Source organism: Podarcis liolepis, assembly GCF_965112155.1.
Source record: "Podarcis liolepis genome assembly, chromosome: 1".
NCBI classification, from domain to species: domain Eukaryota; kingdom Metazoa; phylum Chordata; class Lepidosauria; order Squamata; family Lacertidae; genus Podarcis; species Podarcis liolepis.
In genome coordinates this window covers 25,954,441-25,960,907 of record NC_139554.1, presented here as the reverse complement: position 1 = coordinate 25,960,907, position 6,467 = coordinate 25,954,441, and the positions used below count along the sequence as shown (strand labels likewise).

Below are 6,467 nucleotides of genomic sequence, written 5' to 3'. Positions count from 1 at the left end.
CAGCCTGCCAGCCTGCCTGCCAGGGTGGAGCAAAGCGGCGGAGTGGGGAGAGGTTGCCCTTCTTCGCACGCAACCCCCCCCGCGTCACGCCTTAAATCCACCCTCCCACAAACTAGGAGCGAGCAGCTGAGAGGGAACAGCTGAGAGCCACGAGCAGCTTTTTCTGAAAATGCCCTTTAAAAAAAAAAATCCTAAAATTTATAAACCGCTTGACAGCTACAAAAGCAGTTTGCCAAGAGAATAAAACTGCCAGGAAGCAGTGGCGTAGCGTGGGGGGTGCAGGGGGGGCCGGCCGCACCGGGCGCAACATCTGGGGGTTAGGGTTAGGGGGCGCAAATCCACGGGTTAGGGGGCGCAAATTACTTGCCTTGCCCCGGGTGCTGACAAGCCACGCTACGCCACTGCAGGAATCGAGCGGCTGCCCTCGCCACCTTCCTGACCCAGTGGGGTTTGGGTGAGCTCCAGCGAGAGGAGAAACGCGGCGCACTCTCGTCAGGTAAAGCGAATTCTTTTTCCTTGCTGCCTTCGTGCTTCAGGCGCCACCATCTGAGATGGATGGATGGATGGGGAGAAAGAACTCGGGCCATTTCATTCGCCCAGGGTTCCAAGTTTCATTCGGGGAGGGGGGAAGCAGAGAGGTGTGCAAGGTTAGATTCGGTGTGACTCCGGAGCGAGCGAGGGAGAGAGAGGTAGAGGCTGTGGATTCTCTCTCCATAGGCAGGAAGAGTTGTGTATGCATGGGGTAATAAGGATAATGATAATAATATATCTGCGATCCTGAAAGTACCTACTCCAGAGTAGTCCCCTTCAAACCAATGACAGTTCGGTTTCTGCATGGCAGATTAAGTTTGGTGGTGCTAGTTCAAGTACACACACGAACACATTTTCTGGGTGAATTAGTGACGGTGTCTCCTTTCCATTGCCCACCACTCTCGCGCAAAAGGTCCACGTGGGTGGATTCTGATGGCTTCTGTAAATCAGGCCGTTCCGTGCCTTCAAGTTCAAGTTCTCAAGCCTTGAGGTAGTGACAATCGTGTGTGTGTGTGTGTGTGTGTGTGTGTGTGTGTGTGTGTAACGTTTCAAAACGGTGCCTCTGCTCCGCCGGTTCGTCTTTTGCGTCCGGAACCAGTGCGCCTTTACGCGCAAGGAAGCTCCGGCGAGTTCAACGGGACTTTACGTCCCTGACAAAGCTGGACCAGATCGGGCTGCAAGAGTGAGGCGCAAGGGTTTGAGAAAAGCAGCGTCCTCCCTTCTCTCTCTCCCTCCCCGTGCAAAATTAGGATCCAGAATCAATCGATTGGAGAGCTCTGAGTGGCTTATTCCCCTCGCTGCCTGCACTCCTTCCTTTTAGCGCCCCTCCCCATTTTAATCCAGATCTACTGCTGACGGAAACAAACCTCCTTTCTTCCCCCATCAGTCAATCACTGTCTGGCAAATGTCTTTCCTCCACCACCCCCTTTTCGCCTCCGCAGAAGAGGGGTGCGGGAGCGTTAGGGCTGGGTTAACTCCTTCGAGTCCGGACCCTCATTCATTCCGAGTTATCGGGATACCCTCCCGCACCGTCTTGATTTCGCCGAGACTCCCCCCGCTTTCCTCTCCAGCGGCGATTCTGCTTTTGTGATAACAGTGCCAGCAGCACTGCGTGCCAGGCTCTCGTCAGCGCTTCCGTTTCAGAGACTGGCTGGATGCTCCTTCTGGCTTTCTTCTCCGGGGTCTGCGCACCAGCATTTTCATTTTTCGAAGGCATGGGGGCCGGGGCTGGACCCCTTTAGCGGGTTTAGGAGTTCCTCTGTCTTGGAAAAGTACATAAATTGCAGGCTGTGAACCCCGCGAGAGCCATGCCAGGAATGAACGTGCCATGATCCCCAAGCTCACAGATGGGCTGTGAGAGAGAGGGACATATTTTTGTTCTGTGCCCAGGCTTTGATAACAGTGTAGCTCATCAGGAGCATGGGAAGTTGCCTTAGTCCCGTAGCATCTACAATCATCAACCCTCTAGGGTTTTAGGGTTTCAGTCTCCTACAGCCTTGCCTGGAGATGCCGGGGATAGAACTCGAGATCTTCTGCCCGCAAAGCAGGCGCTCTGCCACTGAGCTACAGTCCTTCCCTCCTTGAGCTGATTCCATTTCTCCGTGTAATCTGGGCAATATCATAGCCCTCTGCTTTGGAACAGCCATGCGTGCTGCCTTCCCTTGCCATATATGTACCCCTTTTCCTGCGTTTGGGGATGTGTCTTCGGAGGTAGGAGGTAGCTTAGGCCGTGTCCAAAACGCCCAACGCGTCTGTATGACCCGCCAACACATTGCTAGGGATGGGTGGCTGAGGCATGGAGAGCGAGCGTGTGGCTTGTACGTGTGATCGAAGGGAGAAGGGCGAAACGGAAATACCTCTAACCGGCTCTTAGCGTCAATAGGACGTTTCGCTCAAGGGAATTCTCAGTAGTTTAAATCGAGGCCTGCTTCACTCCAGAGTCTGCACTTGGGTTTATTTAGCTTACACTTGATTGCTGTACACTTGATGGCTCTCTGCGGAGGGTGTGAACTGGCTCCGTGGAAAAGCCTCGCGCTTGAAGCCATGTGGGCTTTCTCCTCGTGGCGTTGGGTCTGTGGTGGCCTACTCACACCTTCAAGGCACCCTTTTGCGTGGCAGTCATCAGATGATGAGAAGGCAGGTGTGAAACCCTTTAGCTCTAGAACCTCGAGTCCAGATGCTCGGAGGAGGGAAAACAAGTCAGCATGGGGAAAAAACACAAAATCAGGAGTGATTTCAAACGCTTTTTACAAAAACTACCCCCTCCTCCAAAAGAAGAATTTGTAGGATCCCTGAAATTGACAAATTCCACCGAGTTCCCTCCCTCCCTGGTGCTTAAAATTAATGTCAGAGACATGCAACCCGATAATGTATATTCATTTTTTATCAGCAAAGTCTTGCAGGTACAGCCGCCTTTTTTTCTCCCTCCTCTCCATTTGTATCTAGCAAAGCTCTCAAAGAGTATAAAAACGATCAATTTCATTTTAGTCTGGTGAAAATGTGCCCTCCGTGCAGTAGCCGAAAATTTAAATAAAAGGGGTTTACTGGCTGCCCCTCTCGCAAATGTAGCATTTGGGGTTGGGGGTTATTTATTCAGTTATGAGGCAGAGACGCCTAGATTTCTTCTGTCCTTTAGAAAAGTCAAGACAACACAAAACAGATCTCTTCCTTCTCCGGGGATCGGCTGATGTATTTATTGATTTGATTTTGCCAGGTAAAAGTTCAAAGGTGGTGGTGGTGGTGGGGATCTCACCGTCGGCTGCAGACATGTGAAAAATAACACCGCTATGGTGAACATTCTGCCTCTTTCCTCCTTTCCCCTTTCCTAATGACTACAATTGATTCATTTTATCCCAGCGAAGGGAGTTCCTTTCCCTGCAAGCGGGGCGCCTGCTCAGCGCAGGATAAAACCAAGTGGCTTTTTATTCTTAATGGTCGGGATCAAAAAAAAAGAGCCAGAAAAACTCAAATCCTGCCTGCCTTGGAAGCCCTGCTGATGTTTTTGTCGGGGAGCCTCTATTGGGGCAATTAAAGCAGCTAATGACACGCGCGCCCGCCCGCACGTCCAGAGCCGAGCCGAGAAGTAGATCAGGCTGAGCGCCTAAGACGCCGCTTGGTGCTGTTTCCCGTATTCTATCTGATAGCTGCGCGCAAAAGGGGAGGAGGGGGAGAGACTCCTAATAAGAATTGAGGCAGAAGCGCCTCTTTGGCTAAAGAACTTGACGGTGAAGGGTGGGTTAAATAATTGGGGGGGGGGGGAGAACCCGAGCCCGACTTTGCCTCTTGGAAAGCTTTCAGGCTGCAGCCCTGCCTTCCAAGCATTCTTTAAACTCGCCATGTGGGAGGAACTCCAGGAGAGAGAGAGAGAGATGGCTATCAACCCGAATTCATTACTGTAAACATCTCCCTGGGGTGTCAGGCGAGCAAAAGGGAGAGAGAGGAGAGGGAGAGAGGGGTGGGGGAGACAGAAAGGCTCGGCTGCCATTAGAGTCCGATCGGAGATCTCCTAACGCCCAGGATCAACCTGCCAGCGCGGCTGGACTTTCCGAGCCCAGAGGGGAAAGAGGCGCTCGAGCGCACACGCGCTCACGCGTGCACGTCTGCATGCGCCCGGCGCCCCAGGAGGCTTCTGGGGTGCTGCTCGCCTGCGCTTCCTCCTCGTGGGATCCTCTCTCTCCTGAGCTCCGAGGACCGAGGGGAGAAAGAAAAGAAAAAACCCAACCCCAGGCCAGGGGAAAACACCACCACCAACTGTTCTCTGCAGGCTGATTAGAGCTCGCTCCTCTCCCGGACGTCTCTGTGGATTTCGAGTTGTTGGCGTCCCTCTCTGCCTGGTGTGTCCTCTCTCTCTCTCTCTCCTTGAGAGGTGGGGACCGAGGAGAGAGAGGAAGAGGTGTGCGCCTTTGCGCTTGCCTTCTCGGGGATGCTGGAGCCCCGGGCTGCGCGTTGGAGGCGAAAGGAGGAGGATGTTGCCGCTGCCTCGTAAGCGGGGAAGGCGGAAGAAAGTGCCGCGCTCGCTCCGCAGAGCAGAAGCAGCAGCAGGCGGCGGCCCCGGAGGCGAGCGCCGCCCGCAGCCTGCGGGCGAGGGCAGCAGCAGGAGGCGGAGGACCACGACGACGACCCCACCGCGGCGAGGGGACGATCCCACCGTTGCTGCTCTCCCAGCGCCTCGGAGACCAACGTTACTGCTGCTGCTGCTGTGGCGGCGGCCGCCAAAGTTTGGGGGTCTTTGCTGGAGGGGGACAGAGACTCCCCGGGGATTATGCGCACCCGAGGACAACGCTTCAGAATCGGAGCCTGCAGGTACAGTCGGGCTCGCGTCCCTCTCTCAGGATTCCCCCCTACCCCGATTCAATGATTCTAGTATTCCCCCCCTCCCAGAAGGAGGGAAGCCCCCCCTGCCATTACAACCATCGCCCCCCATAGTGCCAAATGCAAAAAGTTCGTGGCCTGGGATCCAGGTGTGGACGGGATGAGGGGCAAATGGCCAGCCGCCTGCTTAGGCTAGAGGGGTGGTGCGCGACTGACAGGGACACACGCGCAGGCATCCCACTGGGAAATTTATCAATGGCTGTATGTGACAAGTGGAAAGGGAAAGATGCGATCGCTGTGCAGCAGCTTGTGTATTTCAGCCTGTGTGTGTGAGAGAGAGGATGAGAATCCAGATGAACGTAGAGGGCAGCTTTTTACTTTTTCTCCTTCATCCCCCACCTGACTCTTGACTGTTCCAAATGTGCCCTCTGGCCATTTCCTAGCCTTGAAAGGGACGACCCGCCTCTGTCCCCTCCTCCCATCAGTATCCTCACACCATCGAGCAAAGAGCTACTACTTGGCATTCTGGAAGCAAGTGAGGTTTATATTTTGGAAGAAAGAAGGGAAGAGATTTCCTTGTGTGTGTGTGTTATGGAATGGAGAAGTTGAGCAGATGAAAGCCAAGCTGGCAAAGAGAAGATCAGGTTAAGTCAGTGCTGACAAGCATTATGAAATTCAAATGGAGGGGTGCGGGGAGGCAGCGGTAAATTGCATCAGTATTCATCAGATTCCCATCAATAGCTACATAAAGGCGGATCTGATGGCTTGGGGGAGGGAGGAGGAGGCAGAGATGGCATTTCAAGTCCATCAAGTGGACAGCAGCCTTATTTCATGAAGCTGGTCTGAGGGTTACTGACAAGCCAGAGAGAAAAGAGAGGAGGGGGTTGAAGCAAGCAGTTGGGGGGGGGGAAGCAGCCTGAAAACTGAGGGAGAAGCCATCAACCTTCCTCTCTGGAATGGAGAATCAGTCAACAGGAGCTTTTAATTAATTTTAATGGAGGAAATCTGTTTTAAGGCTTACAATAAGCTAATAAAGTCCAAGGCAGAAATCCATGCAGAAGCCTGGACTTGTGTATAGAAAGTGCTGATTAGATTTTTGCCTTTGTAGGATTTTTCATTTTTTATCTTTGGTTTAGGAGAGAAAGAGAGAGAGATAGAAGGAGAGAGCATTTGCTTAGCATAGGCAAAGCCTATCCTTTTACACCCAAGCTTATTTACCTTCTCTTAGTGCTTACAAACCAATCATGCCAATTGGGATCTGGAATGTAATCTTCTCCAGGCAGCTTAATCCTGCAGTCCTCAATGAGACAAAACTCCCATGGAGTTCATTCATGGATTTATTTACGTAGCATGTACTAGAGAATTCCTTCTCCAGTGGGACTGGCAAATCCATTCTGGATTCAAGAGGGACAAAAGGACAGTCAGGTCATCCCATCATGGTCTGTGTCACAGAAATGCACTGAAAGTGGCATTTTTTGACCAAAGACTGCAGCATCTTGATATTAACAGAAAGAGTACTATACTGGCGTGCTTTTTTGTTTCTTTGTTTTGTTATCCTAGGAGGCAGGGACTCCTGCAAGCACAGGAGGGGCAAAGCTGGGCAGGAGGCCTTCTGAGATAACGGT

The 6,467-nt window shown here is 52.6% G+C and overlaps 1 protein-coding gene across 5 annotated transcripts in view; it reads left to right on the top strand.

Moving 5' to 3' along the window:
* The first annotated feature begins 406 nt into the window (after nucleotides 1–406).
* Nucleotides 407–6,467, top strand: part of FLRT2 (fibronectin leucine rich transmembrane protein 2) — a 98,445-nt gene continuing 92,384 nt past the window's right edge. For 2 of the 5 annotated variants that reach the window (XM_083502042.1, XM_083502044.1), the window contains exon 1: nucleotides 3,803–4,833. The gene's annotated coding sequence lies outside the window, so the exon portion shown is untranslated. Of the gene's footprint in view, nucleotides 497–3,802; nucleotides 4,834–5,368; nucleotides 5,492–6,467 lie in introns of those variants that run through there. The other 3 variants (XM_083502041.1, XM_083502043.1, XM_083502045.1) reach the window with 3 other exon arrangements.